General features: G+C 47.8%; 1 pseudogene; it reads left to right on the top strand.

Annotated features, from left to right (window-relative positions):
• The first annotated feature begins 3,900 nt into the window (after window positions 1-3,900).
• LOC124513755 (60S ribosomal protein L34-like) overlaps window positions 3,901-26,735 on the top strand; it is a 42,363-nt pseudogene continuing 19,528 nt past the window's right edge.

Raw genomic sequence — 26,735 nt, 5'->3', positions numbered from 1 at the left:
TTCATCTGTTTTGTCTCTTCAAGTCCTCATATGAGTGAAGTCGTATGATTTTTGTCTTTCTCTGACTGACTAATTTCACTTAGCATAATACCCTCCAGTTCCATCCATGTAGTTGGGAATGGCAAGATTTCATTCTTTTTGAATGCCGAATAATACTTCATTGTGTGTGTGTGTGTGTGTGTGTGTGTATACACACACATATATACCACATCTTCTTTATCCATCCATCCATCCATCGATGGACATTTGGGCTCTTTCCATACTTTGGCTATTGTTGATAGTGCTGCTAGAAACAGGAGGGTGCGTGTGTCCCTTTGAAACACCACACCTGTATCCCGTGGATAAATGCCTAGTAGTGCAATTGCTGGGTCGTAGGGTAGTTCTATTTTTAGTTGATGATATTTAAAAGTATTTTTGGTCACCCTATCTGCACGTGAACACTATTTGATGCTTAAGACAGTTGTTTCTAGAAGCATGATTATGAGTGTAAAAATGGAATGCGGCACTTAATTTATGTGCCTGTTGACCTATTTTCCACGGCTAAATGTTTCCCTGTGTGTTTCTGTCTGTCTTCTACTCTTTTTATAAGGACACTGCTCCTATTAGATTAGGGCCAGCCCTGATGACCTCCTCTTAACGTGATTCCATCTGTAATTATTTCCAAATGAGGTCACGTCCACAGGTACCGGGCATTAGGTCTTCAACACATCTTTTCAGGGGATACAATTCAACCCATAACACTTGCCCAGAGAGAAAGGCAAGAACATAAGATAGAACCAGAATGTTAAAGTATGGGCGACCGTAACATTTTCAGACAATAGCCGTTTAGTTTTCCATTTGGAGAAACTGAGGCCCAGAACAATCAGGAGACTGGCCCAAGGTCATGCAACTAGACAAGGAGAGAGTTGGGGCTGGAAATCAGCAATGACGGGGTAATGTACAAAGCACGCAAAAGTGTTTCTGCATACGTGCCTAAAACGCTCAAGGTTGGCCTTAGGGCAAAAGTGAGAATTAATTAGGCCAAGTCTATTTGAGCCTTTGTCACCTCTCTTTCATTTCTCTTTTCCTCCCTGTCGGAACCTCCTTAGCCTTACTCTCTCCTCTAGAAACAGGTGACATTTACTCAGTGCTCCCTCTGTGCGAGCCACTGTGCTATGTTTTCCGTGGTACTACCCGTTCCATTCGCATAATGTAGCCATAAGTGCTACTGTGATCCCATTTTTTTTTTAACGTTTATTTATTTTTGAGACAGAGAGAGACAGCGCATGAACGGGGGAGGGGCAGAGAGAGAGGGAGACACAGAATCGGAAGCAGGCTCCAGGCTCCGAGCCATCAGCCCAGAGCCCGACACGGGGCTCGAACTCACGGACCGTGAGATCGTGACCTGAGCTGAAGTTGGACGCCCCTGTGATCCCGTTTTACAAATGAGGAAACTGAGCCTCAGAGAGGTTAATGAACTTGCCCGAGTCTCGCCGTTTGTAAGTGGCCGGGCTGAGACACAAACGCAGGCAGAACCCACAGTCTTAACTACTTTGCCACCCTGCATCTTCCAACGGCCCCTCCTCGCTGCCATATGCTTGCACACCCTTTATTCTGCGGCACACCCAGCGGCTCTCCCGGAGGCCCTCCTTAAGCCTGCCTTCCCAGAGAGGGTCCTACGTGTCAGGATCATCCCTGGGACTCTGCCTGTGGCTATGATGAGGTGGTAAAGAAAGAAACCAGCTGGCTGTATGAACAGGGCCTCCCAGGGGCCTAGGGTCTGTTTCTGAAATGGTCTGGCGTCTGTTTCTCAGATTTGAAGATTCAGAGACTTTGTCTTGTTGGCTTCCCCAGGGGCGTTTGGGTCTAGGGTCAGAATTGCCCTATCTACACTTGCAGGCGATTGATTGCTAGTCCAGAACACCAAGCTGAGAATTTGCACCGAAAAACATACCTGCCAAGTGTCACAAGTATTGCCAAGAGAAGCAGTATCGGGAAGGGAGAGCCGCTCGGACAGGGCCTTGCCAAGGGTCCTTTAAGTGAGGTCCTCATGCCCGTATCTGGGTCCTGGTCTCCCCCCACCATAGGGACTAGGACCAAGTGGGGCGGGGGAGTGCTGGCCATAGGCTTGGCTTCTGGGTAGCAGGGTTCCAGGGGCTGGGTTGTGTCAGGACTTTCCGGCAGCCTGGGGCCGAGAGCCAGGCGCTATGGGCAGAAGAGCCGAGGTTTTAATAGGAAAAAGCCAACATCACACGTTGAGTCCAAAGGATGTGGGAGGACAGAAAGGGCAACGTGAGGAGGGAATTCAGTAGCTCAGAGAGACGGGGGCAGGCAAACTGAGAGGAGACACAGCACCAAATTCTTGGCTCAGCCTGGATCTTGCCTCGGGTTCTTGGGATCTGGTAGGGCCCCAGATCAACTCGTCTCGTTCACACCTACACTTCCTCCTGAGGGCTTTGACTTGACCTGCTATTCAGGTTCTTGGCAGCCTACGCTGCTTTCTTGGATTTTTCCAATGTGGCTTGCTCTTTTATTTAACATTTACCTATTTTTGAGAGACAGAGAGAGACAGAGCGTGAGTGGGGGAGGGGTGGAGAGAGAGGGAGACGCAGAATCCAAAGCAGGCTCCAGGCTCTGAGCTGTCAGTGCAGAGCCCAACGCGGGGCTCGAACTCGTCAACTGCGAGATCATGACCTGAGCCGAAGTCGGACGCTCAACTGACTGAGCCACCCAGGTGCCCCATCATTAGATTCAAAAGTTCTCTTTCTGGGGACGCCCGCCAGGCTCAGTCGGTGGAGTATGTGGCTTTTGATCTCAAGGGTCGTGAGTTCGAGCCCCACGTTGGGTGTAGAGATTACTTGAATACATTAAAAATAAAATTTAAAAAACTGAAAAAAATGTCTGCTTCTGTCCTGTTCTCTTCTACTTTGGGACATTCTTGGGACAGGCATTGACTTCCTGTTTTGTTCGTGGCGGTTAATGACGCACAATTGATTCGGGCCGTATCAGCTGCCCCTGTGGTTCAGTCACTTCAGGCTGCGACTGCTGGCTTTAGCAACCCCCTGGGTGAGTGAGCTGCCTCGGAGCAGTGTCTGCCCATCACCAAGGGCATCTTGGTGTATCCGGTGCCTAGCGCGAACTTGAGACATATTTGCTGCATGAAGGGAGAAATGAACATGTGACCGACTGAATGAATTACTGACGACTCTTTTGTAAACTGCTTGTGGTCCACTTTGTCCAAACGTTTACAGGAAAGCAGGTTGTGGGGCGCCCGGGGGGGCTCAGTCCGTTAAGCACCCAACTCTTGGTTTCGGCTCAGGTCGTGATCTCACGGTTGGTGAGATCGAGCCCCGCTTTTGGCCCCGCGCTGAGCTTGGAGCCTGCTTGGGGTTCTCTGTCTCCCTTTCTCTCTGCCCCCCCCCCCCCCCCGCCGTGCTCATGCTCCCTCTCTCAAAATCAATAAACATTTAAAAAAACAAATACAAATTACTACCAAATTAAGAAATGTCTGTTGTAGGGGCGTCTGGGTGGCTCGGTTGGTTAAGCATCCAACTCCCGATTTTGGCTCAGGTCATGATCTCATGAGTTCGAGTCTCGTCGGGCTCTACATTGGCAGCGAGGAGCCTGCTTGGGATTCTCTCTCTCCTTCTCTCTGTGCGCCTCCCGGACTTGCACTGTCTCTGTCTCTCTCAAATAAATAAATAAGTAAAAACTTTAAAAAAAAATAAATATCTGTTGTAGAAACTAAGTCACTTAGAACTGCATAGAGTAAAAATTAAAAGCCTTCTGACCCCCTTTCCTGCCCCATTCCCACCGCCCTTAGGAAACCGCTGTCATCGGGTCATGATACTTTAATATCCTCCCTCCCGCTTCTTAAAAAAAAAAAAAAAGATCAGGGGACGACGTCTGTAGGCATTCAGAATGGTCCAGCATTTGGCAACCTGTCGTAGGCTATCGTACGCTACAGCCCTTGACAAAACGAGGCCGTCCCAAACCCCTGGTAACAGAATCGTCTACCTTTATACCAAGAAGGGTGAGAAAGCACCGAAAAGCATGTGGTATGTGCCCAGGCTGGCTTCGAGGAGTTCGTGCTGGGAGACCTGAGGTTCTTATGAGGTTGCCTACGACGAAAACACACGTCAGCAGGACCTATGGTGGTTCCGCGCGTGTTAAGTGTGTTCGTGACAGGATCAAACATGCTTTCCTTACCGAGGAGCAGAAAATCGTGGTGAAAGTGTCGAAGGCAAAAGCAGAGTCAGAAAGCGAAATACAAAAAAAAAAAAACAAAAAAAAAAAACACCACGAAGGGTTTTTGAGTGATAAACAAATCAAAAGGCTTGTTCTGTTAAAACAACAACATCATCTTTTTCATGTGATTCGCAGCTTGCTGTTTCCACTTAAAGTATCCGCCTGAAAGTATCACCTGAGTAACGTTTTGGAAAAGGTTTATTTATTTTTGAGAGAGAGAGAAAGAGGGAGAGGGAGAGAAAGACAGCACAAGAGTAGGGGAGGGGCAGACAGGGGGGCAGAGGATCCGAAGCGGGCTGTGTGCTGACAGCAGAGAGCCCGATGCAGGGCTTGAACTCACGAACCGCGAGATCATGACCTGAGCCTCACTTGAACGCTTGACCGACTGAGCCAGCCAGTGTTTAAAAAAAAAAAGAAAAAAAAATCAATGTGATAGATATTTGGGTGCGTCCAAATCCTACTACTTAGAAACCATTTGAATACATCCGTATCCAGGTTCCCCCCACTGTCTGAAAGCGTAGTGTTGCCTTGAAACCTTTTGTAAACCGAAGCGGCCTAAAGCAAAAGGTATCCCCCGCTTTCCAGAAGTTTGCGTGAGACCACGTCGCTTTGCTGAAGGACCCTACGGTTCGGTAGCAGCTCTTTTCATAAAAGCCAAACACCTCTTCGCATTTCTGGCGGTAGTACCTGCTTCCTCTGTGCGTGCGCTCGATTCCACCCCCTTCTACGCAGGGACCTCACTCCCGCAGTCCCCCTTCCCTCCTGCCCCTCCCTTTACTGTGTCTCTCCTAGAGGCCTGCCAAGATGTTACTTCTAGACCCCCCTCTGGAATCTTTCTCTTGAACTCACTCCCTCCTCTAGTTACTTTCTCTTCCTCGGCTAAAACAAGGCTCCCCCCAACCCTGGAGAAGTCGAAGTCGCCCTGGCTACTCCGCTAAAACCGCCGCCGTTATCAAGGTGACTAATTACTTCCCTTGTGCTAAATCCGGTGACCTGTGCGTGACGTTTGACATAATCGATTACTCCCACTTCCTTGAGGCATTTTCTCCTCTCGGCTTCCAGGACGCACACGCGCTGCTGGTTTTCATTCATTTCTCTCGACTTGTCCTTTCAGTTTCCTCTGCCAGCTCCTCCCCGCTCCCCTCTGACCTCTTGGCGTTGGTCTGTCCCGGGGCTCAGTCCTTAGATCTTTTTCCGTCTGAATTTACTACCCCCTCCCCCATTTTTTTGGAAGATTTTAGTTTCAAGTAATCTCTACACCCAATGTGGGGCTCCAACTCACAACCCCAAGATCAAGAGTCGCATATGCTCTACCAACGGAGCCAGCCAAGCGCCCCTGTGTGAGTTTACTCCTATGGTGATCTCATTTGCTCTCAAGGCTTTAAATACCACCCATCTGCTAATGACCTCAAATGTATATTTCCAGCCCTGACCTCTCTTACGCAGTTCAGAGCCACATATCCACTGACCACCTCCCCTCCACTCTGATGGACAGAAGGTCACTGGAGTTCAACGTGTCCAAAACCCAACTCCCAATCTTCTCTTAAAGTTTGCAAGCCCTGGGGTGCCTGGCTGGCTCAGTCGGCGGATCATGTGACCTTTGATCTCTGGGTTGTGAGTTCAAACCCCGCACTGGGTGTAACGATGACGTAAAAATAAAATCTGTGTTCATTTATTTGGATATCCTACAGGCGTTTTTATTGCTGCGTATAAAGCAGTGCTTTATACGTCTGTTTCTTCTAGAAGGCTGGAAAAAAAAGAAAATCTTTTGGAAAACTTGCAAGCGCCGAGGTTTTCTCCCGAACAGTAAATGTCAACTCCGTGTCTCAGTTGCTGAGGCTAAAATCTTGGAGATGATTCTCGTGCCAACCTTTCATTCTCATCTGTCAGCAAAGCCTGTCGACTCTACCATCAAAACATATCTAGAATCTACCATTTCTCCCCACGTCCACTGCTATCACCCTAGTCCAAGCCTTTTGGAACTCACCACCACCTCTTCTCTGGCTTATCACGATAATCAGTATCCTAGAATCTTCCCTTGTGCCCTAGAATATGTGCTCGACACAGCAGAGTGAGTGGTTCTTTGCAAATATAAAACATCAAGCCGCTTAAAAGAAATTTTTAAAAAAAAATTTTTTTTTCAACGTTTATTTATTTTTGGGACAGAGAGAGACAGAGCATGAACGGGGGAGGGGCAGAGAGAGAGGGAGACACAGAATCGGAAACAGGCTCCAGGCTCTGAGCCATCAGCCCAGAGCCCGACGCAGGGCTCGAACTCACGGACCGCGAGATCGTGACCTGGCTGAAGCCGGACGCTTAACCAACTGCGCCACCCAGGCGCCCCTAAAAGAAATTTTTTTTAAGCTTATGTATTTACTTAGAGAGAGAGAGAGAGAGAGAGCGCACACGTGCAAGAACTGGGGAGGGGCAGAGACAGAGGGAGAGAGAATCCCAAGCAGGCTCCACTCTGTCAGCACAGAGCCCAACGCGGGGCTTGAACTCATGCACCGTGAGATCATGATTGAGCCCAGATCAAGAGTCGGACACTTAACCGACGGAGCTACCCAGGAGCCCCAAACATCAAATCATTTCTTGGCACAAAATCTCTCCGATGGCTTTTTCGTCTCATCCCGCGTAAGAGATTCAGTCATCACAGTGCCTTACAAGACCCTGTGCCATCTGCCATAGACTGCTCCCTTGGAAATGTTACCTCGTATTCTACTGGCTCTCCTCCCGGCATCCCTCCCCACCTGGATCCCCGACCCATGTTCACTCCACTCCTGTCACAGTGGCTCCCTAGCTGTTGCTTTAACATGCCAGCCACTCAAAACCTTTGCCCTCACTGTTCCCTCCAACGCAGAGGCTCTCATTCAGGGGCCATTTTGCTCCCCAGGTGACATTTGGGGATGTTTGGAGACATGTTTTTAAATTTTATTTTATTTTTTAAGTAGGCTCTATGCCCAACATGGGGCTTAAACTCACGACCCCGAGATCAAGAGTCACGCGCTCCACCGACTGAGCCAGCCAGGCGCCCCTGGAGACGGTGTTGGTTGTCACACCCTGGGGGAGCGTGCAGTGGGTCGAGGCCAGGCGGTGCTGCGAAACATTGTACAGTTCACACCACAGCCTCCCCTACAACGAAGAATTATCTTGCCAACCGTCAATATCGCCCAGGTTGAAAAATCCTGGTCTGCTCTTTCCCCAGATGTCTACCTGGCCCGTGCCTTCACCTCCTGGTCTGTGCTGAAGTGTCACCTTCTCAGAGATGACCACTCTGTTTAAAATCACAATCCCTCCAACTCCCATCACCGTTTCCCGCCTGAGTTTTCTCAATAGCACTGATCACTGCTGTCCTACAGATTTTATTTATTGTGGTTTTTTTTTCTCCACGAGAATTTAAGCTCCACTCAAGACAGAAATTTTGAGTGTTGCATGTCTGCATCACATATGGCTCGATAAGTATTTGTTGAATGAAGGCATATCAACTTTATCATATAGTACTATGTTCTCCTCCCATATATTTGAGTCTGTTTCTATACTCCATGCTGATCCTTTAAATCGCCAATTCTTGTCAATTTCTGCATCACACTTCTTGAATTCGTGTGGCTTGATAATACCCTTTACTGTCTGGTAGGCTTAATCCCTACTTATTACCGTCCTTTTCTAAATTTTAATGTATTTTTATGATCATTTTGTCGAGTTCCCCGTCTCTCCCTTCTGCGAATTTCTTTCTAGAATTTTCATTGTGTGCGTGTTAGATTTCTAGATTAATTTATGGGGAGCTGACAATGTTAAAATGTCGAGTCTTCCTGTTAAAGTCTTAGTTTACGTCCCATGGAAGTTTTATAGTTTCTTTCTTATAGAGGTCCTCCTGGTCATTTTTTTTTGGCTTAATCCTAGATATTTTATGCGTTTTATTACTATTGTGGGATAATGTCTTCTATTATAAATTCTGATTATCGATTTTATATGATAATCTCATCAGCAGCTGTCTCTGATAGGTATGAGGAAAACATTTAAAATAGAGAGTATTCTTTCTCCGGCTTTTGCTTCCCTAACAGGAGTGCTTGGAGTATCTGTTTCTGCATTCTGATATTTTAACAACTTCACAGTTTCTGGTGGTCTGAAAGATTTTGTCAACTTTTTTTTTTGGAGTGATTGAAGTCCGCATGCTCCATTTAGTTTCCCTGACTCTGGACACTTCCTGAATTCAAAATTTACCTCTCAAACACCTTGGGCTACCTTGGGAAAGAAACAAGATCGAGGGCTCTTTATTCTCTGTGTAGCCGACAGCACTTTTTTGAGCTGCCTGTCAAGCATTAAGAAAATGGTTATAATAATTTAGTTCATGCCGAAACTCTTTTTCGTCAGCTTTCAGGTGTAAAGAAAGTTCAACTTGCTAAAAATAGAACTACTCTACCCCCCCTCCCCCCAGCAATTGCGCTGGTAGGTATGTCTCCAAAGGATGCAAAAATGCTGATTCGAAGGGGCATATGCACCCCAATGTTTATAGCGGTGCTATGGACAAGAGCCAAACTATGGAAAGAGCCCAAATGTCCATCGACTGATGAATGGGTAAAGAAGTGGTACATGTATGCACAATGGAATATTACTTGGCCGTTAAAAAGAAGGAAATCTTGCCATTTGCAACGACGTGGATGGGACTAGAGGGTAGTATGGTAAGGGAGATCAGTCAGTCCGAGAAAAACAAATACCACATGCTTCCACTCCTATGTGGAATTCAAGAAACAAGACAGATGAACATAGAGGAAGGAAGAAAATCAAAACGGAGAGGGAGGCCAACCATAAGAGACTCTGAACTACTGAGAACACACTAAGGGGAGGTGGGTGGGGGATGGGCTAAATGGGTGATGGGCATTAAGGAGGGCACACGTGATGAGCACCGGGTGTCATCTGTAAGTGATCGATCACTGAATTCTACTCCGGAAACCAATAGTACACCATATGTTAACTAACTGGAATTTAAAGAAAAACTCGACACTAAATGAAATTAAAATATTCACGTATGTGGAAACCACATTTAATGGACCAGTGGTGGTTTCTAACCCATGTAAGGCAAAAACATGTCACCTAAAGAGCTTTAAAGATAACTCACGCCTAAAAAAAATATATTTTGTAATGGCATTATTTTATTTCAAGTCTGCTTTATAAATGGAATGAACTGAAATGCATTCAAACCTAGAAAACCACATTATTGCCATTTTATGTAATTTGCACGCTGCAAATGTTATATTTTACAAAAGGGCTGTCTTACTCATGTCTGTTCTCGTGTTTGTTAGAGAAAGCACATGGTCCTATTAGCCCCTGGGCATTGTGAGGCCAAATACACAGACATTCATTGAATACGCAGAAGTCTCAATTAGGCAGTAGTTTTTGCCAATAATATAAAGAGAAACGTCTTGATTGAGGTTGGGGGTGGGGAGGGGCAATTTTGTCCCCATTGCAGATGTCTGATTAGCTATGAAAAGAGAACGTGTTCTCTCTAAGCCTTGGGTTAATAATCTTAAAATCTATTTCTGTGGCTCTTGTTAAAAAACAATCAGCTGTGATATGAAAAGCAGCAACCATTAAAAGAAAACAATGACAGCTTAGACCATGTAGGAAAAAACCAAACTCTATAAAACCACCGTAAATAACGTTGCAAGTCAAACAACATTTGGGGGAAAATATTTGCAACATATATGACGCATTTCTGACAAAATGATTAGAATAAAAAGAGGACAGATGCTCAAAGAGAAAAATGGACAGAGGCCTCGGTTGTCACACAAAAGAAGAAATACAAACGGAAATAAACATGAAAAGCTCTTCTACTTTACTGGTGATCAAAGGCATGCAAAATAAAATAACGTTGCTATTTTAAAAACCTATCAGAGTAGCAAAGATGGAAACATTATTAGTATCCGATGCTTTTAAAGGTGTGAGGAAAGGGCAGTTCTCATATATGACTGATGAGAAAGTCAATCAAGGGCAATTTGGCAATATGCATCAAAACTGAAAATGTGCATACTCTTTATTTAGCAATTTCAGAATTCAGAAATCTATTTTAGAGGCATATTTTGCACGTGCAGAAAAAAGTATGTTCAAAGATATTCATTGAGGCATTATTTATAATCGCCAAGATTAACGGCCTAACTGCCCATCAAAGGCGAGCTGGACAAATATAGGAATCCTTACACTAAACAACTTTTTTTTTTTTAAGATTTAAAAAAAGAAATTATTTCTAAGTAATCGCTACACCCAACGTGGGGCTCGAACTTACAACCTCAAGATCAAGAGTCGCAACACTCCACTGACTGAGCCAGCCAGGCTCCCCTGCACTAAATAACTTAAAAAAATAATAAAGTAGGGGGGTGGGGGAGAGGGGAAAATGGGTGATGGGCATTGAGGAGGGCACTTGTTGGGATGAGCTCTGGGTGTTGTATGGAAGCGATGAACCATGGGAATCTACCCCCAAAACCAAGAGCACAGTATACATTTGTATGTGAGCCAATTTGACAATAAATTATATTAAAAATAACAATACAGTAGATCTGTGTGGGCTGATAGGGAGTAATGCCAAGAGCTTTTACTGAGAGAAGCAGGTCTTCAAACACCAAGTGTGATGAAAGTCTGTGATTCTGCTCCTTCCATTTTCTTGTCTCACTCTAGACAACTCGTGGTAAGTTCTCCATCATCACTGACGCGGATGTTCAATCCTGGCTGAAATGGTTCATTCTCGGTGCTCACGTTACTTGAAAGATTTGAACACTCCTGCTTTGAAACACTTTTTTCACTTGGTTTCCAGGACCCTGCACTCTCTTAGGGTTTTTTTTGGCCCCCATTGGCTTCTTAGCTTCCTTATTCGCCAAATTCCCCACCGAGAGCGTTTCCCAGGGCCCCATCCTGGTCCACCTCGTTCCTGCCTCCCTTTCCTTACTCCAGATCCGATCTCACAGCTTCAGATACAGTCCCTGGGCTGTTGTCTCCCTGATGGCCCCCTCCCACGAACTCCAGACTCATATCTCTGCCTACCCGCTAGCTCCTCTTAGCTAACCGACATCTTAAGCTTCTCCTCTCCCAAACCAAACTTCCGGATTTCACCCCCAAAACTTCTCTTCACCTTCTGTATCTCAGTAAATGGTAACTCCGTTCATCCTGTTGCTCAGGCCAAACACCCTGGCGCCAAGTCCGACTCCTTTCTTTCTGTCACGCTCCACGTCTAGCACCAAGTTCACGGTGAAGTTCATGAAGCTTAAACGTCAGAGGCTCCGCATTTGCGGCCCCTTCTTCCGAGGCCCTAACGGCGGGATCACGTGACCACGTGCCTTTTGTAAAATTTGCCGTAGGCAAACATTTTTAATTTAATAGTAATTAATAAGTAATTGCAGTCAGTTCGGACAGCTGTCTCCTTCCCCTCCAACTTCCCCTCCGTCATTCTTGCTCTTGTGGTGGGGTTGGCATTGGGCGGCTGTGGGCATTTTGAGTCCTACAAAGGGGAGGTTGAACTAGGTTTACATTTATTTTGGGTTTGATCAGGCGTATTTACGCGGCTTGCCCTCACTTCTGGCGCAGAGAGAGAGAGAGAGAGAGGGAGACCCAGGATCCGAAGCAGGCTCCAGGCTCCGAGCTGTCAGCACGGAGTCGGTCGCAGGGCTTGAACTCACGCACCTCGAACCTTGAACTCACGAGCGGAAGTCAGATGCCTAATGGACTGGAGCTCTATCCTCCTAATAAAGTTTTAAGCGTGCAACACATTATTGTTGACTACGGGCACTGTGTCGTACAGGAGGTCTCTAGAATTAATCCCTCTTGTACAACTGCAACTTTATCCCCATTGAACGGTCACTCCCCATTACCCCCTCTCTCTCAGTCCCTGGCAGTCACCCTTCCATTCTGCTTCTGAGTTTGACTATTTTAGATGGCCTCATGTAAGTTGGAACATGCAGTATTTGCCTTTCCGTGATTGACTCATTTCACTTGGCATCATGTCAAGGTTCTTCCATGTTGTAGCCCATGAAAGGGTTTCCTTCTCTTTTTTAAGGTGTATTTATTTTTGAGAGAGCGTCCACGTGCGCGCGCCGGTGCACCTGTGTGCTAGTGGGGGAGGGGCAGAGAGAGAGGGCGAGAGAGAATCCCTAGCACACTCCGCCTCATGCTTGTCAGCAAAGAGCCCAACGTGGGGCTCGAACTCACGAACTGTGAGATCACGACCCGAGCCAGAGTCAGGCGCTCAACGGACCAAGCCACCCCGGCGCCCACGATTTCCTTCTTTAAGGCTGAATAATGTTCCATTGTGTGCACATATCACATTTTGTTTATCCACCCATCCGTGGACATTTAGGGTGTTTCCGTATCTTGGCTGTGGTGAATGAGGCTGCTTTGAGATCCTGATTTCAGTTCTTTTGGATATACTCCTAGAAGTGGGATCGCTAGATCGTGTGGTAGTTCTTCCCTCAAGTGTTCGAGGAAACGCCATACCGTTTTCCACAGTGGCTACCGCACATTTTTTAGGCGAATCCTCTGGGCTAGAATCTATCGAAAACCCTATGTTTGCAGAGCACAAGTCCGTCGCAGTAGTGCAAATTGTGAGTTTCTCTATGTGTGAATTTGCATGTTTTATGCACCGTAACATACGGGATCATATTCTAGTGTATCTGACTCCACTTGCTCCGATGGAGACTGGCACTCGCAAACGAAATGGGACACCAAAGTGTCACGGGCACAGCAGACTAGCCCGAGGAAACAGTGTTCCAGTCACAGAAAGCCTAAACATATGAGTCAATAAATCAGTGTATGCAATATTAAGAGTATCTGAGTATGAAACTACATAGCTCATTACAATGCAGTGTCAATTTGTAAATGCATTCTAATTGCCTGTATAAATGCTTTATTTTCCTGTTTCTCACGCAAACAAATTTTAGTGTTTATTCTTGAGAGGAAGAGACAGAGCACGAGCGGGGGAGGGGCCGAGAGAGAGGGAGACACAGATTCCGAAGCAGGCAACGGGGGACCGAGCTGTCAGCACAGAGCCCGGGGCGGGGCTCGAACTTGTGAACCGCGAGATCATGACCTGAGCTGAAGTCGGACGCTTAATGGACTGAGCCAGCCAGGCGCCCCTAAATGCTTTATTTTCAGATCAATTTTGTGGTTTTGGCAATTTTTAAAAATTATTTATGTATTTATTTGTTAATTTTTTTTTTTTTTTTTGAGAGAGAGCGCGCAAGCAGGAGAGGGGGAGAGGGAGAGGGAGAGGGAGGGAGCATCTTAAGCAGGCTCCGTGCCCAGGGCAGAGCCCAACGTGGGGCTCGATCTCTTGATATTGACCTGAGCCAAGATAAGACTTGGATGCTCAACCAACGGAGCCACCCAGATGCCCCTGTTTTGGGCAAGTTTTTAATGAACAAGAATTTAAATATGATAGGGAGGAAGCGAAGTATGTAAACCGAGAGAAAGGCTAGCCTGTCAAAACCTGTCTTGTTGTCACAATGGCAATTAAATACTCCACCAGCAATAAAGATGAAATTGAAGTATCAATCATAAAACACAAATTCCGGTCAGCCATGCTAGAGGAGAGAATTATCTTTGTATTCTTTTGTAGACAATATTGTAAAATCGTCGTACGGACAGGTGAATAAATAGCACGCAATCGGCAAGATAGGCAAAAGGCCTTGTAGGGGCGTGTCAGGAAGTTAATATTATTTTCTGAATTTCTTTTTTTTAAAAATTTTTTTTATCAACGTTTATTTATTTTTGGGACAGAGAGAGACACAACATGAACGGGGGAGGGGCAGAGAGAGAGGGAGACACAGAATCGGAAACAGGCTCCAGGCTCTGAGCCATCAGCCCAGAGCCTGACGCGGGGCTCGAACTCCCGGACCGCGAGATCGTGACCTGGCTGAAGTCGGTCGCTTAACCGACTGCGCCACCCAGGCGCCCCTATTTTCTGAATTTCTGATGTGTGTTGAATTTGTCAGGTTTTATAAATTTGTAATACACTGTGACTTCTAGTCTCATTTGAAATAGATATTCGGAAACCAATTTGACAATAAACTTCATATATTGAAAAAAAATGAAATAGATAATCACCTTTGTAGCCAATTTTGGACCTTCTTTTTTTTTTTTGAGTTTATTTATTTATTTATTTTGAGAGAGAGAGAGAGAGAGTGGGGGCAGGGCAGAGCGAGAGGGAGAGAGAATCCCAGGGAGGCCCCGTGTTGTCAGTGCAGAACCTGAACCCGCAAAGGACGAGACCATGACCTAAGCCTAAACCAAGAGTTGGACGCTCAACCAACTGAGCCATTCAGGCAGTCCGTGTTTTGTTTCGTTTTTAAATTTTTAAGTGCATTTACTTATTTTGAGAAAGACAGAGAGAGGGGGAGGGAGAGAACGCATAAGCTAGGGAGGGGCAGAGAGAGAGAGAGAGGGAGAGAGAGAATCCCAAACAGGCTCCACACTGTCAGTGCCCTACACAAGGCTTAGTCCCAGGAACCCTGAGATTATGCCCTGAGCGGAAACCAAGAGCTGGACGCTTAACCCACTGAGCCACCCAGGTGCCCGTGTACCTTCTTCTTAATAGAGAGCCCCCCAAATTATATAAGCGTTAGGCCACACAAAGCGTAGATCTACCCCCGCCTATGTCTAGTCCTGCAAATGCCTTTGGCTGCGCCTTCCATATACGTACAGTCTGAGCCCTTCTCACGGTCTTCATGGCCACCCTGTTGGTCTCAGCCGCCATGACTTCCACCTGGATTATTGCAATAGCCTAATTTTCCTCCTTACTTCTTGCCTTGCCCTCTTTGAGTCTAACCTCAATGCGGCAGCCAGACTGATTTTTTTTTTTTTAACCTGAAATGGTGTCAGTTTCCTCCTCTGCTCAAACTCTCGAGGGATTTCCATCCTCCCCCAGAGGAAACGTCAAAGCCCTGTAGGGTTCTTCTGAGACCCACGTGATCTGTGCCCCTCCTCACCTCTCTGTGAGTTCCTTTCTTACTCCTCTATCCCTAATTGACTCTATTCCAGCCACCCGGGCTTTTTTGTTGTTCCTTGAGCATGCCGAACCTACTTCTGCCTTGGGATCTTGGCCTTGGCTATTCCTGCTGCCTGGAACGCTCTGGTTTCAGCTCCTTGCTCAAACGTCACCTCATCAACGAGGACTTCCTTGTGTAAAATGACAACCTCTTCATCACTCTGTTTCTCCTTTCTCTGCCTTGTTGTTCTCTGTATCATTTACCACCATCTGACATAGTACATACTCCCCTGTTTGTTTTCTTCCTCCCCCGTTCGAAGTAAGCTCCACGGGGGGAAGGACGCCGTTTTGTCCATTAATATATTCTCAGCACTTAGACATATGCTCGGCGTATAGCAGGCATTCCATAAATATCTGTTGAATGAATGAATGAATGGTGAGTGAATAATGAATATGCTAACCTACACAGTGCATTAGGGGGTGATCTTCCCATTCTTATTTTTTTAAGTTTGTGTTTTCCTGTCAGTTAGTTAACACACCGTGTTGTATTAGTTTCAGGTGGACGTGTAGTGATGCAACACTTCCATACATCACCCTGTGCTCATCACAACAAGTGCCCTCCTCATTATTTATCACCTATTTTATCCGTCCCACCCCCCCCGACCCCGTAACCATCCCCTTCTTTTTTTTTTTAAATGTTCATTTATTTTCAAGAGACAGAGAGAGACAGAGCGTGAGCGGGGTAGGGGCAGAGAGAGAGGGAGACACAGACTCCGAAGCAGGCTCCAGGCTCCGAGCCGTCAGTGCAGAGCCCGACGCGGGGCTCGAACCCATGGACCGCGAGATCGTGACCTGAGCCAAAGTCAGACACTTAACCGACTGAGCTCCCCAGGTGCCCCAACCATCCCCTTCTTTAAAAAAAAAAAGGTTGGGGCGCCTGGGGGGCTCAGTCGGTTAAGCGTCTGACTTCAGCTCGGGTCACGATCTCGCGGTCCTCGAGTTTGAGCCCCGTGTCGGTCTCTGGGCTGACGGCTCGGAGCCTGGAGCCTGCTTTCGATTCTGTGTCTCCCTCTCTCTCTGCCCCTCCCCCGTTCATGCTGTGTCTCTCTCTGTCTCAAAAATAAATAAACGTTAAAAAAATTAAAAAAAAAGGTTTATTTTTTAAATTGTAAAATATACGTAACATACAATTTGCCGTTTTAACTTTTTTTAAAAAAATGGTTTATTTTTTAAAGAGTAAAATATATATAACCCACAATTTGCCATTTTAGCTATTTTTAAGTGTACGGTTGATTGACCTGAAGTACGTTCATATTGCTATGCACCTATCACCACCGTCCGTCTGCAGAACATTCTTCATCTTGCAAAGCTGGAACTCTGTCTCCCCTTTTTTCTTTATACACTAGGTTAATGCCTGAATTTCCTATAACAAACATTCATTATTATAATGCTAAAAGGCTGTTTCCATTTCAGAAACAGACTAATCGGAAATTTATATTCATTTTATAAAACAATAATTGAGAAATGACTGCGTTCCTCTTCCTTGAACAGATTAAGCGTGAAGCTGTCCAGCTTTAAAAATGATTCATTAATGGCTTCCTCTGGGAGCTTGAATATTCAGCACCAGCTGTTTTCCTCGTTAATATTTGAATTTAATACTCTACCTTAAGAAACCCAGTGCCCAAGGAACAGTAAATATTTGACAAGCTGGGATCGTTTTCATTTAACATTTTCCCTTTACCGAGACTTTAATCAGCAATACTGTTGCAGATACGCAACATCGTTGATACAGGGAAAGGAGAGGGCACCCCGGCCCGCGCAGGCGGTAGAGCACGCGACTCTTGATCTCGGGGGTCGTGAGTTCGAGCCCCATGTTGGGTGTAGAGCTTACCTAAAAAAACTACGGGGAAAGGCGGGAGGAAAGTATCGAGAGCCTATGAGGCGTCGGGTGCTTTGCGGACACGTAGAGAGGCATCCGCTTCCTCAGACCCCCCTCGTCACTTGTGCTGCAAGTGGACTTGTGACCGTCGCCATTTCGTGGAAATGCTCTTGACAAGGTTGCCAGCTCTTTCTCTGTCACTAAGTCCAACAGACGCTTTGCAGTCCTGGCAACAGTCAGCACAGATGACCACGGTCCTCTCATCAAAAGCCCTTCTCCCTTTGGCTCATCGTCAGAGCTTTCCGAGTCTACGTCCCACATAAAAGACCTTTCCACTCTCTCTCTCTCTCCAGCTCCACCGTCACTGCCCAAATTAGTCTGAGACGCTCGCCTCTTGCCTGGACCGCTCCCAAAGCCTCTCAACTGGTGTCTCTGCCTCCAGTCCTCAACCCTCACCCCTGCTCCCACCCCACCACCACCGTGATCCATTTCCTATAGAACGGCCAACGATGACGCAAAAAAAAAAACAACACAAAACTATGATCACACCTCTCCCTTGGTGTGAGTAGCCCTTCAGTGGATTTTTCTGGCTCTGAGGTGCCATATCCTTTTTCTGGACTACAGCGTCCTTCGCCCCCTGCTTCCCGTCTGCCTTGCCTGACTCCACTGGAGCCACTCTTCATCTTTCTCCTGAGGACTTCCTTGAGTTCCTTGAATAAGCCACACACATTTTCACCCCTGGACCTTTGCACATGCTGTTCCCTCTGGCTGGCATCCTCTTGATTCATTTCTCCATTCATTCAACAAATATTTACTTGCTTATTTATTTTTAAAGTTTATTTATTTTGAGAGAGTGAGAGTGCATGTGTGAGTGGGGGAGGGGCAGAGAGAGAGGGAGAGAGAGAATCCCAAGCAGGGTCCGCCCTGTCAGCACAGAGCCACCCACCGTGAGATCGTGACCTGAGCCGAAACCAAAAGTCGGACGTTGAACCGACTGAGCCACCCAGGCGCCCACCATTCAGCAAATATTTATTCGGTGCCTACTAGGTGCCAGGCATTTCTCTAAGTGCTGAGGATATAGCAGTGAGTAAAATAGGAGGAGAGAGGTGAGAATGATAAATACAATAAATAAGTCAACTGTCCAGCGTTTTAGAAAGTGATAAGCGCTAGGGAACATAAGGAGAAACAGTAGAGAGCAAAGTAAGAGGAACCAAGAGTGCAAAGAGGGTGCAGAGGTGAAACGTTTAACGGGGAGGAGGTGAGCCTCGTCGAGAGGGTGGCAATTAAGCAAAGACTTGCAGGAGGGGAGAGAAACATCCACGGGGGGTGTCTGGAGGAAGAACTTTCTAGGGGGAGGAAGAAGCGCGAGGGGGAAATTCTGTGGGGGTGTGTTTGAGGAACAGCGAGGAGGACGGCGTGGCTGGAGTGGAGCGAGTGAGGGGAAGCATCGTAGAACTTGGCCCCTGGCGGCCCGATCACGAAGGGGTGGGTAGACCGCTTTTCACAGCTTGCTTTTCTCGGAGTTGGGATGTGAAGCTGTTGGAGGGGTTTGAGCAGAATACTCGCATGATCTCATTAATGTCATCGAAGGATCTCTCCGCTGTGGTTGAGAATAGACTGCAGGGGGGCGGGGGGGACGTGGGGCGATGGCGGCGGGGGGGGGGGCAGGGGACGTAGGGAGACTGGTCGGGAGGCTAGTGTGGGGATCCGAGGGGGAGGTGACGGCAGCTTGAGCTGGAGTAGTAGCCGTCCGGGTGATGAGAACGGGTTGGAATATGAACGTATTTCGGAAGTAAAGCCATCAGGACTTGCTGGTTGGATATAGAGTGTGAGCAGGGCCGTACTCTACATGTAGAGCCTGAAGCTTATATGATTTGTGGGGCCTTCTTTTTTTATTTTTATGTATTTATTTTTTTTAGGTTTATTTATTTTTGAGAGAGAGACAGAGCACGAGTGGGGGAGGGGCAGAGAGACACAGAATCCGAAGCGGGCTCCGGGCTCCGAGCTGTCAGCACAGAGCCCGGCGCCCGGCTCGAACCCAAGAACCGTGAGATCATGACCTGAGCCGAAGCCAGATGCTTAACCGACTGAGCCACCGGGCGCCCCAGGCCTCCTCCTTCTTTTTTTTTTTTTTTTAACTTTGTAATGTGTATTTATTTTGAGAGAGAGACAGAAAGCAAGCAGAGGAAAGGCAGAGAGAGAGGGAGACAGAGAATCCGAAGCAGGCTCCAGGCTCTGAGCTGTTCACACAGAGCCCAATGCGAGGCTCGAACCCACAAACTGCGAGATCAAGACCTGAGCCGAAGTCGAATGCTTAACCGACTGAGCCACCCCGGTGCCCCAGGCTGCCTTCTCCTTCTCCTTCTTCTTCTTCGTCTTCTTCCACCTTATGCACAGTTTCACTTTCCAGTTTCAGTTACCCGCGGTCACCCGAGGTCCAGAATCAGATGCTCCCCTATCTGACATGGCGTCAGAAGGTCAGCAGTGGCCTAACACGTTGTCACAGGGGCCCACATCCTTCCCCTCCCCTCATCTCGTCACGTAGGCATTTTGTCATCTCACATCATCACGAGAAGGTGGGGTGCAGTCCAGGAAGATATTTTAATTTTTTTTTGTTCAATGTTTTTTATTTATTTTTGGGACAGAGAGAGACAGAGCATGAACGGGGGAGGGGCAGAGAGAGAGGGAGACACAGAATCGGAAACAGGCTCCAGGCTCCGAGCCATCAGCCCAGAGCCCGACGCGGGGCTCGAACTCCCGGACCGCGAGATCGTGACCTGGCTGAAGTCGGACGCTTAACCGACTGCGCCACCCAGGCGCCCCATGGGAAGATATTTAGAGAGAGAGAGAACACATTCACGTAACCTTTATTCCAGTACATTCTTATAATTGCTCTATTTTAGTATTAGCCGCTGTTCGCCTCTTCCTGGGCCTGATTTGCAAATTAAACTTTGCTATAGGCGGGCATGTATAGGAGAGACAGAGGACATCTAAGGTTGAGTTCTATCTGTGGTTTCAGGCAGCCGCTGGGGCGGGTGGGGGGGGTGTCTTGGAACGCATCCCAAGGACAAAAGGGCCCCTATTGTAAGGACAGAAGCGCGTATGCATTTACAGGGAGAAAAAAAGAAAATCACAATGACCCAGGCAGACTTTGTGAGGACGAGAAGGATCAGCTCTTTTAGGCCATGATTCGGCATGCTGGGATTCGGCAAACAAACGTGTGACTTCACACGCACACACTCAGCGCCTTAGCACAGCCACCGGTTTGTGCCCTGCAAACACAGGGATTCCAGTCAATTCTACCAAACGCGATTTCCGTCAAACAAGAAATAAAGAGTAGGTGGCACTTATAACCGTGGGTGCCACATCACCCAGTGTATTTTTAACGAGGGAGAAAGTTCTTTCTCCTTCAGGCGGCGATGAGAACCCAGTCCTCTGCGTGCAGTTCTAGGCTTTGGAGAGAATTTTCCGCAGAGTAGCTTCCGGCCGTGTCTGCCTCGGCTCTCTCTGTACCTCGGTGCCAAGTACCACAGGACGGATTCCTATCACACGATGACTTCTGGACCTCCGCTCTTCTGTCACGACACCGGGAAGTGATGGCAAGGCACATGAGTGGATCTCGCCGAAGCTCAGCTAAGCGGACGCCCAACTCAACGTTACGTGAGCAAGATCCCCAGAATGTCCGCGGCCGCTCGGCGACCGCTCGGCACAAGGGCAAATGCAATGGAAGGAAAGTTGGGGTGAACATGTTCCTGGTGATTTTTCCAGGCCCTCGGAACACGAGGGTCCCTGAAGCGAAAACTACACTAGTTTCGGGTAAAGCTGCCACCGCGTACGCGGGGGGACAGGAAGAGAGTTTGGGGCCTGAGGAATCAGAAGGAAGAAGGGAGGGGAGCGTTCGGCTCGCCCGTGGTAAGTGGGAGATGCCCATTAGTCCAGAGGAGCTGTCAAAGGGCGGTCATAATCTCACGGTCTGTGGGATCGAGCCCCGCATCCGGCTCTGTGCTGATGGCACGGAGCCTGCTTGGGATTCTCTCTGCCCTTCCCCTGCTCACGCTCTCTCTCTCTGTCTCCCAAAATAAATACATAAACATTAAAAAAATAAAATCTGGGGGCGCCTGGGTGGCGCAGTCGGTTAAGCGTCCGACTTCAGCCAGGTCACGATCTCGCGGTCCGTGAGTTCGAGCCCCGCGTCAGGCTCTGGGCTGATGGCTCAGAGCCTGGAGCCTGTTTCCGATTCTGTGTCTCCCTCTCTCTCTGCTCCTCCCCCGTTCATGCTCTGTCTCTCTCTGTCCCAAAAAGAAATAAATGTTGAAAAAAAATAAAAAAAAATAAAATCTGTTTAAAAAAAAACAAACCCAAAACGCAAGCAAAACACACATACAGAAACGTATATAAAACACCAGTGAATTGCCAGTTGAACACACATGTTAACAGCACTCAGTGTCTTCATGTTCCTCATGATTCCCCCTAAACCAACGCCCTCCTTCTTCCCCCAGAGTAGCATCCTGATTTTTCTTGAGAGAAAGAGAGAGAGAGAGCAGGGGAGGGGCAGAGAGAGACAGAATCTTAAGCAGGCTCCAAGCCCAGTGTGGAACCTGGTGTGCGGCTTGATCCCGCAACCCCGGGGTGGTGACCTGAGCCAAAACCAGGAGTTGCATGCTCAGTCGACTGAGCCACCCAGGGGCTCACGTCCTGATTTCTAACATCATCCATTAGCTTTTCCTGTTCTGGGCCTTTATATAAATGGAATATACAGTATATATGCTTTTGTGTCTGGCTTCTTTCGCTCTATGTCTGTGAAATTTGCTCCTTTTCATTGCTATCTAGCGGTTCTCAAACTTTCTGGTCTGAGGACTTTTTTTTTTGTAAGTTTTTTATTTTGAGAGAGAGAGAGAGCGCACACAAGCAGGGCAAGGGCAGAGAAAAGGAGAGACAGAATCCCAAGCAGGCTCCGTGCCATCAGCACAGAGCCCTAAGGGGGACTCGAACCCACGAACCATGAGATCCTGACCAGAGCCGAGATCGAGGGTCAGACGCGACGGAGCCACCCAGGCACCTCGGGACTTCTTGACATGTATAAAAATTATAGGTACGGGAACCTAAAGAACTTTGGCTTAGGTGAGTTCTGTCTACTGATATTTACTGCAACTGGGAAACGGAAAAAATAACACATGTATCACATGTTACTATGAATAACACACTTTAATGAAAATAATTGTATTTTCCAAAACAAAAAGGAATTAGTGAGAATCGCGGTATTGAGTGTGAACTCGAGTCTTGGCAAATGCGGCAGAACACCGACGCCGTATGCATTTGGGAGGGGCCTGACTCCCAGAGGTCTTGGCCAAAGCCCGCAAGGCGCAGGCGTGATGGTGGGGAGGCTCGCTTTCAGCATCTTTGGGTTTCAGTTAGCAACAAGCAATGGGGTGTAAAGAGGCCGGTGAAGAGACGCCGCCCTGCTTTGCTGGGAGACCCCCCCCCCCCCACCGCCAAGAGATTCGGCGGCTGTGTAAGTGCACGATTTCACCAATAAAGGTGCCAAGTTTGCGTAAGAGGTGAAGAGAACGGGAGGGCACCGCCCAGGCAAGTGGGGGTGAGAAGGGGGGCAGAAAGCAGTATCTGTTTGGGAGGCAGAAGATCCACTTTTCTTTCTTTTTCCAAAATGTTTTAATGTTTATTTATTTTTGAGAGACAGAGAGAGAGAGACAGAGCGTGAGTGAGGGGGAGGGGGGCAGAGAGACAGGAAGATGCAGAATCCGAAGCAGGCTCCAGGCTCCGAGCTGTCAGCACAGAGCCCGACGCGGGGCTCGAACTCACGGATTGTGAGATCATGACCTGAGTCGACGTCGGACGCTCAACCGACTGAGCCACCCAGGCGCCCCACATTTATTTATTTTTGAGAGACAGAGTGAGACAAAGTGAAAATGGGGGAGAGGCAGAGAGAGAGGGAGACACAGGATCGGAAGCAGGCTCCAGGCTCTGGGCTGTCAGCACAGAGCCCGACGCGGGGCTCGAACCCACAGACCGTGAGATCATGACCTGAGTCGACGTCGGACGCTCAACCGACTGAGGCACCCAGGCGCCCCAAAATTAAAAAAATTTTTAATGTTTATTTTTGAGAGAGAGAGAGAGAGCACGAGTGGCGAAGAGGCAGAGAGAGAGGGAGACTCAGAATTCAAAGCAAGCTCCAGGCTCTGAACTGTCAGCACAGAGCCCGGCGTGGGGGCTCAAACTCATGAACCGTGAGATCATGACCTGAGCCCAAATGGGACGCTCAACCGACTGAGCCACCCAGGCGCCCCAAGAGACTCTTAGACACAGAGAACAAACTGAGGGCTGCTGGAGGGGAGGTGGGTGGGTGGGGGGATGGGCTAGATGGGTGACAGGCATTAAGGAGGGCACTTGTTGGGATGAGCACGGGGTGTCGTATGTCAGTGATGAATGAATAATTCCACTCTTGAAGGCCTTATTACGCTGTGCGTTAACGAACTCGGATTTTCGTTTTAAACAAAGTCGAAGAAAACGACGTGGTGTCTTCTCTAAAGTGAGTAGCGAAGGTCTTGTTGAAAGCTTTGAAAAAAGATTAGATGGGGACCGCATGGAGGTAAAGAAAGCAGGAAACCTCTGATTTCCCAGGAAGAACCATCTACCCGGGAGCTTTGTCTCTGCTATGTGACAGTGGAGGCAGCCCTGGTCATGGCACCTGGTAGGAAATGGGAGTGTCCTCTTCCGCGCCTTCCTCACCAGACGACTTTCATCACCCGAGAGGCCATCTAGGTCTGCCCTCTGGCCGGAAGCGACATCTGCTTCCTTTCCCGACCCCCAAGGCTCAGGCTTTTCTTAGAGCCAAGGACCCTCCGAGGTTGCGAGTGCATTTGAACAAGGGCCACGTGGAGACAATGTCCTGCCTTTACTGTCCTTCTCAGTCAGGGCATGATGCCCATCTTTTTTTCCTTTTTAAAAAAATATTTATGTGTTTATTTTGAGAGAGAGAGAGAGAGCGAGCAGGGGAGGAGCAGAGAGAGAGAGAGAGAGAGAGAAAGAATCCCAAGCAGGATCCGCACTGTCAGCCTGGAGCCCTACTCGGGGCTTGAACTCACGGACCGTGAGATCATGACCCGAGCCGAAACCAAGTCGGATGCTCCACTGACTGAGCCCCCCCCCCGGGGCGCCCCTGGCTCCTCCATTTTCTAGCAGGAACTTGGGCAAGCCAGCTGGGGCTCTTGGCCTCTGTTTTACCGGCTGAGAAAATACCGGGGGGTTGACGTGTCCGGAGCGAAGATGAGATAACAGGCCCCGGATTCACCCTCCTGCATGAAGCAATAAATACAAACAGACAAAAGTACACGAAATACCATTGTTTTTTCAGACACAGAACATTCGTCAAGGAAGGACAGTGATCCCAGCGAGACGGGAATCAGACAAGGTAGGCCCTAGAATCGCCTTAGCCTTACTTCCTCGTGAAAGCTTCAGGCTGCGACATACGGCAGAGAACCGAGGCAGAGCTTGGTACCCCGCCCCCCCCCCCCCCCGAGTCAAGGAGACAGAGCGGAGAGTCCAGAGAGACGAAGGGGGGACAGGACGCCGGACAGGAAAGAGCTGCACTGAGAGAGAATCTCCTGAGTAGCACATACGTGTGCGAAAACTGCCCGAGGCCGGGGAAAGAACCATCTGCAATGATTAGAGGGAGATCATGCTCGTTCCCACCAGGCAGACTGGAAAAACTCATAATTCTTGGGGCATTGAGCAGAGTCCTCAGGAAGGTGTGCGCGCTGGTACATTTTGTTTTGTTTTAATTTGTTTTCATGTTTTTATTTATTCTTGAAGGAGAGAGAGAGAGAGAGACAGAGCATGAGCAGGGGAGGGGCAGAGACAGGGGGAGACAGGAACCCGAAGCAGGTTCCAGGCTCCGAGCTGTCAGCACAGAGCCCGACGCGGGGCTGGAACTCACGAACCCTGAGATCATGACCTGAGCCGAAGTCAGACGCTCAACCGACTGAGCCCCCCAGGCGCCCCAGTTTTGTTTTGTTTTAAATAAATCGATAGTTGCTTATGGTAACAATCCAAGCAGTACAGAAGAGTTTAACGCGAAGGGTACCCGGGAACAAACACACTCCTATGTGTCCAAGGATGTTAGTTGTAGCTCAGTTTACAGCAGCGAAAAAAGGGAAAGAAAATCAATGCCCCTCAGTGCTTAATGGCATAGAAATCTGGCGTATCCACATCACTGAAAGTTAGCCATTAAAAAGGAAGAATTGGGTCCATACCAGCTGACTTAGAGAGATTCCTTAAAGTATTAGGTAGGGGGGGTGCCTGGATGGCTCAGTCCGTTGAGCGTCCGACTTCGGCTCAGGTCACGATCTCACAGCTCGTGAGTTTGAGCCCCGCGTCGGGCTCTGTGCTGACGGCTCGGAGCCTGGAGCCCGCTTCGGATTCTGTGTCTCCCTCTCTCCCTGCCCCTAACCTACTCGCATTCTGTCTCTGTCTCTCTCAAAAATAAATAAACGTTAAAAAAATAAAAAAAAAGTATTAAGTAGGAAAAGATGGGTTGCTGAGAAATATTACGTAACGTGATCCCGTTTTTGTAAAACGAATAAAAACAGCCCGCGTGTGTATGTTAATTATACAGTTAATTATAGGCTGTTAATTATATTTAGGAATGGGGGCCAAAACAGTGTGAATAAAGGTGTCCGTGATAAAAACGGCATGTATAAAATCTCACTCTTGTAAGAGAGAGAGGAGAGTGAGAGTGCGTACCCATGAGGAAAGGATGTGATTTGGTAGGGAGATTATTTTTGTTGCTGATTTTTGGTTTGTTTTTTGTTTGCTCTTTTGTTTTACTTATCGCCGGACTGTTTTCTTTTCTTTCTTTCTTCGTTTCTTTGCTTTTATTTATTTTTTTAAATAGAATTTACTGTCAAGTTAGCTAACACACAGCGTTGCCAGTGCGCTCTTGGCTTCGGGACTAGATTCCCGTGATTCGTCGCTTCCATACAACACCCAGTGCTCATCCCAACGGGCGCCCTCCTCCATGCCCGTCACCCATTTCCCCCTCCCCCCCCCGAGCCCCATTCACCCTCAGTTTGTTCACTGTGTTTAAGAGTCTCTTACGGTTTGTCTCCCTTCTGTTTGAAAGTATTTTTCCGCCTTCCCTTCCCCCACGGTCTTCTGTTCACTTTCTCACATTCCGCATATGATTACTTATCACTGGAGTTTTTAAAGAATAAACATATGGGGGTGCCTGGCTGGCTCAGTGGATAGAGCAAGTGACTCTCTTTTCTTTTTTTAAAATTGTTATTTATTTATTTTGTGAGAGAGAGAGAGAGAGAGCGAGCAGGGGAGGGGCAGAGAGAAAAGAAGAGAGAATCCCAAGTAGGTTCTGCATTGGCAGCACAGAGCCTGATGCGGGGCTCGAACCCAGGAACCATTAGATCATGACCTGAGGCAAACTCAAGAGTCCAACGCTCAACCGACAGCCACCCAGGAGCCCCGAGCATGGGACTCTTGATCTCAGGATTGCAAGTTCGAGCCCCACTTGGGGCGTAGAGTTTACTTTAAAAAAAAAAAAAAAAAGAATAAACACACGGCACTGGACTTGGGCCAGGGTGCACAAAAATGGATTTTTTTTAATTTTTTTTTTCAATGTTTATTTATTTTTGA

This window comes from Lynx rufus, unplaced genomic scaffold (assembly GCF_022079265.1).
Source record: "Lynx rufus isolate CCGP_SWC_20201006 ecotype Redwood Valley unplaced genomic scaffold, mLynRuf1.p SCAF_19, whole genome shotgun sequence".
In the NCBI taxonomy this organism is placed as follows: Eukaryota; Metazoa; Chordata; class Mammalia; order Carnivora; family Felidae; genus Lynx; species Lynx rufus.
This window is presented reverse-complemented; position numbering and strand designations above follow the sequence as displayed.